Genomic DNA, 13775 nt, shown 5'->3' with positions numbered 1-13775 from the left:
GTTTAGATGGCCTCACCCCGTCTTTTTTCATTGCATTTTGGGATATGATTGGAGACTATATTACTTCAGCCATGCAGGCCATTTGGGACTCTGGCGAGATGCCTGAATCGCTTACAGAGGGCCTCATCCACCTTATCCCAAAAGGAGGTAGCAGAAATTTATTGTCCCAGTGGAGGCCTATCACACTTCTGGGGACTTGTTACAAGATTCTGGCCAAGGCTATCAGCCTCCGATTGCAGCCACTTCTCCCTGATCTTATCCACGACACTCAGACGGGATTTGTGCATGGCAGAAGTATTTTTGATAACATTTTTTCTTTCTGGGAAGCTTCAGAGTGGGCCATGCAGAGTGGCCAGAATCTTGCCATTCTACTGTTGGATTTTGAAAAAGCTTATGACAGAGTAGATTGGAGTTTTTTGGAGGGCACCCTTCTACGCTTTGGATTCACTGATGTTTGGATCAGAGGTGTTTCCTCTTTGTACAGATCAGCCCATAGCCAGGTACTTATTGGTGGGGTAAGGGGTGAGAGATTTTAGATTTCGAGATCAGTCCGTCAGGGATGCCCCCTTGCTCCTTTCCTTTTTTTATTCGTGGCCGAAGCTATGAGCATCTATGTTAGATCTCAAGCTGACATCTTTGGGCTGAGACTTCCTATCAGAAGAGAAGAGGAGCTGCTTGACAGTGAGTTGGCTGATGACACCAGCGATTTATTTAGATGCCTCTCCACAGACATTGACTTCTTTCAGGACAGCATTGGATTTATTTTGCTTGGCGGCAAGGGCGCAGATAAATTGGCATAAATCCAATGGCTTTTGGAGGACACTCCAGTTTGGGGACTTGACATAGGGTTCACTTGGGTTCAGAGGGGTGTGCCTATCAGGTATTTGGGCTGCCAGGTCGGCTTGGGTATTTCTACCACGCAGCAGTTTGCTCCCGTGTTGGAGAGCATCAGAAGGAAGCTTCTCTTTTGGAGCTCAGCCAAGCTGGATCTTGCCTCTAGAGTTGTGGTGGTCAACCAGGTCCTCTTGGCCACGGCCTGGTTTATTTGTTCATGTTGGTGCCGTTCTAGGGACTGCATCATTCAGCTCAGAAGACCGATCAGGAACTTTCTCTGGAGTGGGCTTGATGGCACAGCAGATGCCTTAGCTAGAGTGGCTTGGGAGACCCTCATCCTCCCTACACAGGATGGGGGTCTCAATATTATTGATCCAGATTTACAGTGCAGAGCCTTACTTTGCAAGATAGTGGTGCGAGGACTTATGCCAGGACAGGAACCGTGGAAGGACTTTCTTATCAGCAGCATACAGAGGTGCACACCTTCCTCAGGAGGAGACTGGATGAGCAGTGTTAGATGGATCTTCACCTCAGCACACCTCAGATCACCTTCTTCCCCTCTCTTGGTTGCCATTCATACAGTTGCATGGATACACTAATGCTAATTGGGCTGGTAGTATTTCTGATAGACGATCTACCAGTGGATATTGTTCTCTTTTAGGAGTGCTGCAGTCACTTGGAGCAGCAAGAAACAGCCTACACTTGCCTTGTCGAGCATAGAGGCTAAGTACAGGGGTGCATCAATGGCTGCATGTGAGGTAGCTTGGTTGCATAAGCTACTTTATGATATGCATCAGTCTACAGATGGGCCAATTGTCATTTATTGTGACAACATGAGCAGTATACACTTAGCAAATAACTCAGTCTATCATGCTAGAAAAAAGCACATTGAGGTGCATTATCACTATGTGCGGGAGAAGGTTTTACTAGGTCTTATTGATCTAGTTTATGTCATCACAGAGGATCAAGTAGCTGATATATTCATGAAGGCATTGGGCACAGAGAAGCTGCGCAAGTTCAGAGACCTGCTCGGTGTGCAGGAATTGGGATTGAGCTCGAGGGGGAGTGTTGAGATATCGAGTTCCACTCGTGATATGCTAGGGTGACCGTTGTGCATTTATTGACCGTTGTGCATTTATGTCACCGACTTGTTAGCTGCAGATGCGGTTGGTACACCGCCCATGAATAATAGCTGGAAGACAACTATCCTTATGTACTCTAGTTCATGGCTCAGTTAGTATGCCACCTTAGTTAGTTGAGTTTGGTTTGAGACCCACATATAGGGTTCTTCTATTTCTTTGTACTAGAGTTCTTTTGGCTTTCACAACTAAGAAGCGAAAAACTGTTTTCAGCCTCCACCTTTGTGTGTATTCCCCCATTGTGTATGTGAGAAAGCCGCAAGTGAGACTCCTTCCTTCTCTCCCACTATCTTCACAAAACACACCTAGAACACTCATTTTAGACTCACTTTGGCTTCATATTCCAATAGAAAATCCATCTTAAAATGCACTTGACCTTCATTAGACAGCCTGAAACATGTTAGAACTGTTTGCTATTTTTCCTTCCCCAAGATTGCATTTGTTGTATTCTTTGACTTTGATAACTTGCAAAGTGTCTGCATATTTTTAGGATGAAGTAGAGGTGATTAGGGGACTCCTCTGGGCTATTTCGGCTCCATTTTGGGTGCTTTTGGCTCCGGATTAAGGTCCTCTTTTTTCCTTCATCTTTCATCCTTATCATTTCATGAACATTATCATAAACATCAGCATCATCTTTGTTTGCATTTGTTTCTGAATTTTCAATTTGTGCTTTTGCACTCAAGTACTCCCAAATAACTAGATCTTTGCCAACAATGGGATCTGAATATAAACCAAAATTTGATTCCATAGCATCATCATTTGCATCAAAATAATCATCCTCAAACTTAGTACAAGTATCAAAAAACATCTCGGATGTATCATCCATCAAATATGGAATTTTTGTTTGTAAAACCACCTCCACCATCAGTGATTCTTCCGGAACATTATCTGCATCAGTTTCTCCACACAATAACTAAGCTGAATTCATTTGCATTTCGCCATTTGAAATATGAATTTTTGTCAACGCTATTGGTTGCATTTCATTTGACTCAGATGGACCCTTTAATCCCTCAACACTTTCTAAAAGCTGATCGATAATCTAGTTATGCTCAAAAGAAAGAAGAAACATTTAACTCAGATGGACCCTTTAAGCTCTCAACACTTTCTAAAAGCTAATCAATAATCTAGTTATGCTCAAAAGAAAGAAGAAACTTCAATACCTTATAATCTTCATCATCAAACAATTGGTCTTCGGCATTATTTGGATTTGACTTCTTTTCTTTGCTGTTCTCTTCTTCATTATTTTGAATCTAGACCATCTCTGTAGCCCTTTCATCATTGCTTGTATCCTCATCATTATTTTTAGCCTTCATGCATTGCCAAACATTGGAAATAGATGCTAGATCATCTAGAACAACTTATTGACTGTGTAGGACTAATGTTAGACCATTTGCATTGATCATTTGAACAAATTGGGTGTCCAACATTACATTTTCATCCTTGATGGACAATAGGAACTGCTCAATAATAGCATCTTCCTCACTTGCATATTAACATCAGAAACATTGTGAGCTGATATAGCATCCTCATTAGTGGCATCCATATTATGACTCATTTCAAGCTGTGGTTGTTGATCCATTAATCCACACCAAAGAGAAAAACCATTTGGACTTGAGTTTTTGGCATAGTCCTCAAGATCTTCATTATTCGCATCAAAAGTTGGAATCTTGAAATAAATATCAGAAAAAAACTTTAACTTCATTTCTTGGACATAATTTGGCATGATTAGTTTGAATCGGATTAGGAATGTACCCTAAACCTTCCTTGTTGTAAGGGCTTCTGTAGTCAGGCTCCACAAAGATTGCATTTTAGATTGATTTTGTCTTGCTTCCACATAACATCAATAGCAAAAGCTGGTGCAAATGCATAGCATGCACACTCATAATATGAATCTTCTGAATTCTCCACATTCTCTGTCGAAAAGTAATCATCTTTATCATTATTTGTTGATCCAAATTCTTTTTGCTCCATTTGTTGATGAAGAAACCCAGAACTTATAGGCATTGGATATTCATGCATACTTGAACTTTTAAACCGGTCAGAGTTATCATTTGACTATTTGGAATCACTATCTAGTTGTTTCACTTGTTGTCTAACTATTGCAACTTACTGTCGGACTCTAGTCAAACTATCATTAGATTGTTGTCTGACTATTTGGAATGGATATCGACATCTACATCCATTTGATTAGGAATAAAAATAGCTAAATTATCATTGCAAATCTTACCACCATCTTTGAAGTCTTTGTCTGCATCTCAGTCAGAATTAGAATCATTGTCGTCTTCATGTCCATATTGGAACTGTAGAATCTGAATTCTTTGACGAAGTTCTGCGATATCATCCACATACCGATAAGATTTCCAATCTCCTCTATGGAATTTGGTCTGCCAAGATTTTACATTATCAAGCAATGTGGAATAATCCAAAAGCTTATCCAGTAGCTTGCGGACCTTCCAAACTTTGCTTCACATAAAGCCGGAAAGATTTCATAGAACTTGTCATCCAAAAGCGAAGGACAATATATCCTCCGGTGACCATGTTGCTTGTAATGCTTGCACAAATGCAGATGACAATCCTTTTCCTTATGACCAGAATTTGGAGACAACAAACAATGCATCCTCCGACACTTGTTTTGCTTTGATTTTGCCATGATGGTCAGAAAATAGTGAATCTTTTTGTTGAGGTAAATCAAAAAATATTAAGACGAATGTACCTGCATGCTTCAGTTTGTTCAAAGTTTGGATTTATGCTTCAGACCTATTGGACTTTAGAATTTGTCATGCGAAATTATGTCGGACTGTCTTTCGACAACTAAACACAAGTTAGAACTCAATCCGAGAAAAAAATCTTTTCCATACCAGAATTTGAGAACGTATACTGAAAGCTGATATAATATAGAGTCATATTGTGAAGTCGGATTTCAAAGAATAGATAAAAAATGAGAGAATAATGGTCAGACTTCTATCGGACTGTTTCCTGTCAAAGCAATTCGGACTGCATGGTCGGACTACACCGTCGAACTATAGCAAGTCAAACTACATGGTCAAACTATTAAAATAAGATTGAATCTGATGTTTGAAAGTCAAAATTACTTCTAGTTTACACTTTGAATCATCCCCAAAAAACTTTGATCTTTGTCATTAAAGAAGGCATACGATTCCATCATGAAGCCACTCTTTGTAAAGTCATTTTTTGCTTCAAAGTCTTCATCAATGCATTAAGCATATTCTTGAAAGTTTTAAAGTGATGCTCGGAGTCCAAAACAAGACCAACTTCGTCTTTCTTGAACTTTGACTTTAAAGCATCAACAGCTAGCAAAGCTTCTGGATATTTGATAAGTAAAAATTTCCCCTCTTCTAGCCATTCGAGTATAAACATTGATCAACCATCGGACCAATTATCAATCATGCATGCAATAGATTGAGAAGAAGCTCTTTTGATAGACAAATGTTACCAACTACTCCCTACATTTTGGCTGCCATCTTTGGTCTATTGGTTGATCATCCTGGTACAAGGCTGAAACTCAAGAGCAATGGTTGCCTTCAACGCACAATCAAGCCAAATTTTGTAGTGCTAGAATGGGCTACTTCAAATGCTTCGTATTCTGGGTGTCATCCTCTTGTCATAGACTAAATGTCCCATAGTCGACTTAGCCTAATCAACTTACAACAATCAGTAAGAGAGCCGTTTGCAAAGCTCTTGTTGCTCTTCTTGTCAGAGAAAAGTAGCAATCGTCCTCCACGAGTTCTTGGGGGTATTTTCCCAAACATGCGGGGCACGCACGTCTTCCAGCCTCTTCCATGAGAGAGATGATACGGAGAAAAGAATTCCAAATGAAAAGTATCGCTCGATAGAAGCCTTCTCCCTCAGAGTAAGATAAGAGTTCTCCCGTCCGTCCCCTCTCCCTGTCTCTTTCATGCTCACTCTCTTCCTCATCTTCTCCCTATTAGCTTTACCTGATAGCCTGTTTGCTTCCTTTCCCAAGGAGTAGTATTTTTCAGCCGCCTGCAAAATGAAGTGATGCTTCGTCTGTGACAATCTCGAAAGTACTAGCCACAAATTGCCCATCAGGGTTGCACCTCACGAAATCGGTGTGATTGTGGAGGCAACGGGAGATTTATTAGTGAAGTGGGCATTGGCAAAGACAAATTCAAAATAAAAAATGGCTTGGAAGTTGGAGTTGATGGTTGGTTGCAACCGCAGTCGCGGATGCGCTACGTTGCACAGTGGCTTAAAACTCATGAGGGTGATGAAGGCTCCGCCTCTGAAGGAGGTGATCAGTGACAATAACTCAATGTGAGCTGCTTGCAAATGGAGTAATCTTGCGGATGAAAATCTGTTCAATAGAGTGCAATCCTGCAGACGAAAATCCGTTCAATAGAGTGCAGAATTCCATTTGTAAAAATCTTTGAAGATGGATTGGAGCTTCAAATGGAACTGTCATCGTCTTCTTCATCTCTGCTCTGATCTTTCTTCCAGAATATGGCAGTTGACAGAAGTAATCCAAGTCGGGATACTGTTTCCGGAAGGCGCAGCTCTTCGGATCACGTTTGATCCAATGCTTCCAATGGATGTGTAGCCTTTGGAATCTCGTCTTCGTCGACCTTTTCTTCTTTTCCCCCCCCTCCTCTTCTCGTCCGCTTGCTTGCTCGAGCTTTGCCTCTCGCCTCATTTGATCTCTCCCCTGCTCGCTCGCTTTGCCGGATCTCTACTTGTTGCCTGCTGCTTTGAGCTCTTCTCCACTTTTCTTGCTTACTCGCTCGCTCTTTCCTTGTTGTCTCCTTTGATCTCTTTGTTGGGTCTTTGCTTGGTGCCTTTTTGCTGATCAAGCCAATGCTTGTTGCCTTGTTTCACCTCTCCGCTACTGCTGCTGATCTTTCATCGAGCAAGCACTTTTGTTTGCTTGCTGCCTCATTTCACCTCTCCTCTGCTACTGACCTTTGATCAAGCAAGCACTTTGCTTGCTTGTTGCCTCGTTTCATCTCTCCTCTGCTCTGATATTTGCTTTGATCTATTCTCCCCTTGCTTGCACACTCGATCCAGCTGCTTGATAGCAGTCGGTCTCCATCCGAAAGAACACCTCTATACATGGATCCGAATCCACCGTGCCTAACTACATTAGCCTGGTTGAAATTACATGTGGCCATCTGCAATTGTTTGAATGTGAAAACTTGAGCATCTGTTGACTATAAGCTGACCGGAGTACGTACACATTCGACGCCTTCATCTCTGAACCTGTGACTACTTTGTACTGTATGTAGCAGTAGTAAAGGAACGCCACCAATAATGCCGACACAGCGAGGGCTGCGATGATCTCTTTATGAATCTTGGTCTATCACGGTCCTTGCCATCAAAGATATAGAATTGGATCTCTTTACTCGATCTCAATGTGTCGATATATTATGTGGACAAGTATGGTGACTTAATAGAATGCCAATGCATTGATTGTATCTCATTTTTCTCCTTAGAAGTTTTTTGCAAAGTCAACCACTGAGACAACATCCTAGGGAAATTTCTCAAGCACTCCCTTGAATTGCTTAGCTTGCCATCTCACCACAAAGTTTTGTGGGATAAATTGCCTAAGATGCTTCATCCACAATTTCAACACATTGGATACTTCAACCTCCGTGTAGATCAATACCTTCCTGATTTTCTTCTTCCCCTATCATTCAAACCTGCATCTACAATTTTAAAAAAAATAAGTTTAACTAGATATCTATGGAAGATTTGCTGACGAGGATAGGTTATCATTTTTTTGGAGCCACACTTCATGCAATCTCCTTTCAGGCACTCTAAATCATATGGACTGGTTTTAGACATAGAATGGACTATCACATGACAGTCACACCATTTTAGATGTGCTTATGCCACATCCACTTGATTAATCTTGACTAAAACAAAATAGGATAGTCACATATGCAAGAGTTCCCATGAAATCCAAAATGTTCAAAGCGAGTATGATTTATTGCATCTTTATAGAACAACATATCCACATGAATCAAATAGACACAATAGCACATAACTCTATTTTTTCGTTTCTTGACAAAGAATGGTTGCAAGTTTTTAAACGGTCGCTTACCAATTCATGCATCCAAAAGCATTGACTTGAACCTTAAATACAGCTCCAACTACAGCATCAAAATCCACAAGTGAGCATTGTATGCCTTCAACATTTGGCAAGTGTCAAGTAAGTAGTCATATAATCAAAAGCACTAATTGTAGTAATTGTTACTATTGCAGAGCAAATTGATAGTTCGGCAATGTTATTTAATACTATTGAAGGGACATGCTAAGTGCTACATATGCTAACTACTATATATCCATCCTTATGTTGGTTTTGTAGCTCTATCTCATAAATAGCAGTGATATAACTACTATGTGCTATACGTAGTAGTGCTAAGTGATGATATAGCACTACTATAACTGCTATGTACTAGATGGGAATAGCTAAGTGGTAGCAAGAAACTCTTGTTCTGGGCTTCTGACAAGCTAAGTGCTAAGTGTGTATTAGCACTTCACAATGTGTAAGTGATAAGTGCTATGTGGTAGCAGTTAGCAATGGTAGCACGTAGCCATGCTAAGTGCTAACATTGCTAAGTGCTAAGTGCTAAGTTGCTAGTAGTGCTCAGTGCTAGCATTGCTAATTGCTAAGCGGTAGCATTGCCTAGTGCTAAGTGTGAGCATTGCTTAAGTGCTAGTGCTAAGTGCTAAGTGCTAAGCGCTAAGCATTGCCTAGTGCTAAGTGCTAAACACTAGCATTGCCTAGTGCTAAGTGCTAAACACTAGCATTGCCTAGTGCTAAGTGCAAGCATTGCTAAGTGACACCACATTCCTCCTATGAATATCACTTAAAAAGTTCAAATAATCACTCCATTGTCACAAAATTTTATCATCAAGCCTATTTTACATGTTAACATGTAAAAAACTAGGTCCAGAGGCTAATAACACTTGTGACTTACCCAAAAGATCTATTGGATGTTCAATGCGATGCTTCTTGCCTATTCGAATCCTACATACATCCTTTTTGTTAGGTGAAACCCAAGTTTGCTCAGTCCAAAATGCAATAACAATATCTTGCAACTCCTTGCTAATCACATCATTTCATTGCTACCTTTTGCACGAGTGCAAAGGGAATTTGTTCTTCTCCTCATTTTGCAAATGATCTCTAGTTACAAATAAATTCCTCTTATGGACATCCAGCAAATTTGAAGCTATAGGAACATTAACTTCACCTACACTTCATGCATTCATCAACATCATTAGGCTACTCCCTCCAAAAACAAGTGCTCTGGAGATTTTGGAAGCTTGACTACTTGTAGTGAAATATGGAGAGTGCTGACTAAGTTTTAGTATCCTTCTCGGTTTTGGAATCCTTCTTGAGATTATTGTAAAGGTTCTTCCCTAGTGGATGACTTTGAAGAAGCTGAAAATTGTCCTTCTTGGTAGTGTGTGACCTAAATCAGTAGCCAGGGTGTTGAAATATTTGACAACCACATTTGCAAGCTTTCTTTTCTTTATGTCATTGCAACCAACACTGTTAAGTTGTCTCTCCTTCTCCTTTCTATGTCGATCTTTCCTCCTGAAAGACTCACAGTGTCTTATGATGGCTGTCACATTGACAGAACTAACTACACATTCTGTGGAGTTTGAGACATCATGTATTGTATACATCACAGGACCCTAGTGGGTTGTGATGGCGCACACCTTCCACAAGCACGCAACATTGCACGGATGCCTATAACTGATTGAACACGATAGGAGAGCGAGAAAGAGAGCACAATAGGAGAGTTTGAGAGAATAACTCGAGAGATCACAACAGGGACTCAAGAGGGGAGAGAGAGAGAGAGAGAGAGAGAGAGAGAGAGAGAGAGAGAGAGAGAGAGAGAGAGAGAGAGAGAGAATGGACGTGAGAGAAAGACTTTCGGGAAGCTAATAACAACATGCTTGGTCCACCTAACATTGTAATGACCTATTAAAGTTTATTCTTCATGTCCCATTCTTTAAGTCAAGATAGCCATTGAAAGGATCATGTGTATGCAAGGTGGATCCTTCAAGATTAGCCATTGAAAGGTTGCATGCATGATGGATTATTCAACTTCAAATGCGGTGGAATTTGGACTTGTTCCTAAAGATGTGAACACCTTCCCCTTCCCCTAGAGATCTAACACAGCTCTATTAATTGAAGATGAATTGTGCTTTGTTCGACCAAAATTAAAGAGTGAAACATGTATCACTTGACATTGACAATTGTGTAACATTTCAAGTAAATGACAAGAAACCTTGACTTGAGTACACTATAGACATTTTAGATAGGCTTACATGACATCTAGATAGGAAACAATTATGGATGAAACAAATTTTCCAAGCCTATTAATATCAAAGGCAATTGTGGATAACTTCAAGACATCTCTAGGACTATCAAAGGAGTGCAAAGTGCTGATAAGTTACCTACAAAGAGAGTAGTGCTCCACATGTCAAATCGATGGTAAAACAATATATTGATATCAAAGTTGTTCATATTCAACCATTTAATTTTAAGATATGTCCTCGATACATCATGTCAACATAGAAGAAGTTAGGCAAATGAGGTTGAAAATGCAAGCAAGATTCCCTAAGTTTTTAGGTTATTCAATGTGTCATAAACTTGGAGAGACAACACTAGGGTATCTCCAAACAAGAAGGTTGTTTGCAAGTAGAGACTAAGTCCAAAATAGTATGAAGAGCATCCCACCCATTTCTTGGAGCTTACAGCGGTACATCATCTTGTATAGAGGTACATCATCTTGTAGTTAATAAATAGATCATCACATTTAGTAGTTTGGTACTAGTTGATCTATTTAGGTACCATAAGGATTATATAATATTATTATATTATAGTTTTAAATAGTATTGTTTCATATTGTTTAAAACTATTAGGATTATATAAATACTATTATAATAGAGACACCTAGTGCATAGTACTGTTCACTATTAGTTATAATAAAGATGCTATTTAACAATATTAGAGGCAATATTTAGTACAATATAGTGTTAGCAAGTACTTTTTGATAGTACTAATGTATTGTTTAGTACTAGTGATAGTAGCCATACTTAAACTCTATGCATTTAAAACTATTGGAGGCACTATTTAGTAATACATCTAGCATATCATATGTACTCTTAACACTAAGTAATGCTACTAATCGAAATTTTTATATTAGTATATAGTATTATTTTTTTAAAAATTTAGTACAAGGTAAAACTAATATTTTTGATAATAGTATGAAAAATGTTGCTTAGTACTATTGAACAATATTCTCAGTGTTGATTAATAGTACTCATTGACTATTTAGTAGAAGTTACAATAGCTCTAGTTATACCCTTGTGTAGGTAAAACTATTAGAAACATAATTTAGTACTTTTCAACCAACAATTTAGTACTATTATTGGTGCTATACAATACAAAACTATTATGTTATAGTATTTAATAATTGTTTACCAATATTAATTGTAATAACATTCAAAACTTCTAGAAACACTATTTCCTACTATTAAACAATAGAATTCATCTCTGCTAGTACTAAATAATTGTTTAGTGTTACTTCTAAATAGTCATCTTTAGTATTCAATATGACTCAGTACTGAATAGTCATCTTTAGTACTATATAATTGCTTGGTGTTACGTTTAAATAGTATATTTAATAGTCATAAATAATTGTTCTCTTCAATACATTAACCCTTTCTTAATGATTGATTGTATACATAGAATTCTTCATGAATTTCAAAGGGTTCAATTCCTTAATAATCATTAGCTTCCATGCATTTTAAAACTTTAAACACTAAACCCTAAACCCTTTCTTGATGATTGATTATAGGTTGGTTCTTCATGAATTTCAAATATTTTGATCCCTTAATAAACATTGGCTTCCATGCATTTTAGAATCTTACGCCTATTTCATCAAAATACTAGCGTCACTATTGTATTTACCATTGTTTTGACTAGTAGTGAATTCGATGAGATATGATAGGATATCATTGCATGGGGATATGTGCGATTAATTATGGAAGTTTCGTAGGCGACAAGAGGGAGAAATGTGTGTTTCCAACACTAGAACCTACACTTCTATGTCTAAAATATGGAATTCAGCAATACGTCTGAAGAAATATGATGTTGAATGGCATAAGCTTGATGCTTATGTTGCAAATGTGATAAATGTCCAAAATGTTTGTTTTTTCCATACGAGTTGAATGATGCAAACGGTACATTGATAAGGTAGAAGACCTATGTGTATGCAAATGAGGACATTGGGAAAGGTGTTGCAAAGAAGAGAATCACATATAAGGAAACAGCTCCATCCGTTCATTATCTTACGATTCTTGCAACTCATAGAGGCTTTTTCACTCGGCAACGCTTTCAATTTAAAGATTGCATCAAAATTTCCCACATGATGTGGTGGTTTTAGTTATTAACTTTGGAGAGGACTATACATTCAAAGTGCATAATCAGGTCCCATCGATGCATTGGCATAATGACCAATGTACCACCATGGTTCAAATTTGCTATTGTTCAGAGATGGGAGGGATAAAAAACCAATCCATCTTTTACATTTCAGATGACAAACAACATGACACACTATTTGTGCAACATTGCTTTATGCTCCACTACCGTTAGCTAGCGTCTAAAGGCCTGAAGCTAAAAAGACATAGGGTTTGTTTGGATGGGATAGCATCTCAACTCACGGAAGTGGGCCCATTTTACTTTGTTGCAAGGTAAGGCATTTACTACATCCCCTTATTTTTCATACATCACTGTGAAGATGTTGCATATTTTAAAGTGTTATTTTTGCCTCTTTTGGCTATGCTAGGTTTTCCTCTTTAACTAGCATTGAGATGATGTGGAGGCTTTTTGGTATTAGACATGGCAAGGGAGAACATGACGGTGTTGGTGCCGTCATGCACTCATTGCCAAGTAATTAGATGCAACTAGTGCAAAGCTATATAATGCAAATGGAGTTATGAAATGATTGGATGGAGATGACATAAGGAAAAGGCTATTTGTGGAAGTAAAGGCAGGTGGTGTTGACATATTCTAAAGCATGGAATTGCCATGCCATAAAATGAACTTGCTTAACACTATGCTTATTCACTCTCAGTCACAAAGATCATACACAACCCCTTCTTAGAGGCTTATCATGATTTTGGTCATTCTGCATGGATGAAACATGGGATAAGTGCACCACTTCCAAGTTTGTGGGGCCTTTCACAAGGTGGAGCCCATCGATGGATATAATGCAGTAAACCTAGAGCAGGATGATATAACATGCACAATGGATAAAGACTAGCTGGTTGATATGCTTGGATGACAAACGAAGATAATGAAGAGTATTACATGGTACAAGTAACCCAAGACAATCCTCTCAGAGCAAACGGCTGGGGCAATGTGTTCAACATGGAGGTCAAGTGGTGTATGGAATCTATTATGCAAAAATCCTTATAAAGCAAAAGTAGCTTTCCACATACTACTAGTGTTCATCCCATATTGTTATCATTTTAGGACCTAGATCTACAAATAATGCATTGCCTTTTTGGTTAAAACTTTAAAGTCTTGACTTTGATTGACTTACTTGACCATGGACTTTGACCAGCTTGATTAGGTCGACCTTGAGAGTGCAAAGGTTGGTAAAGATCCTTTATTTCTCATCCAACCCCTTTATGAGGAGAACCCCTTTCTGAGGAGAGTACATTAGTTGCCTTCATGGCTATAGTTATAACCCTTAGAGCATCCAATTTGCTTCTTCATCCCTTGAATTATATATTGTGCGG

The sequence above is a fragment of the Dipteris shenzhenensis genome, chromosome 3 (genome assembly GCF_047967505.1).
Source record: "Dipteris shenzhenensis isolate YYH24624 ecotype China chromosome 3, Dip_SZ_1.0, whole genome shotgun sequence".
In the NCBI taxonomy this organism is placed as follows: Eukaryota; Viridiplantae; Streptophyta; class Polypodiopsida; order Gleicheniales; family Dipteridaceae; genus Dipteris; species Dipteris shenzhenensis.
This window is presented reverse-complemented; position numbering follows the sequence as displayed.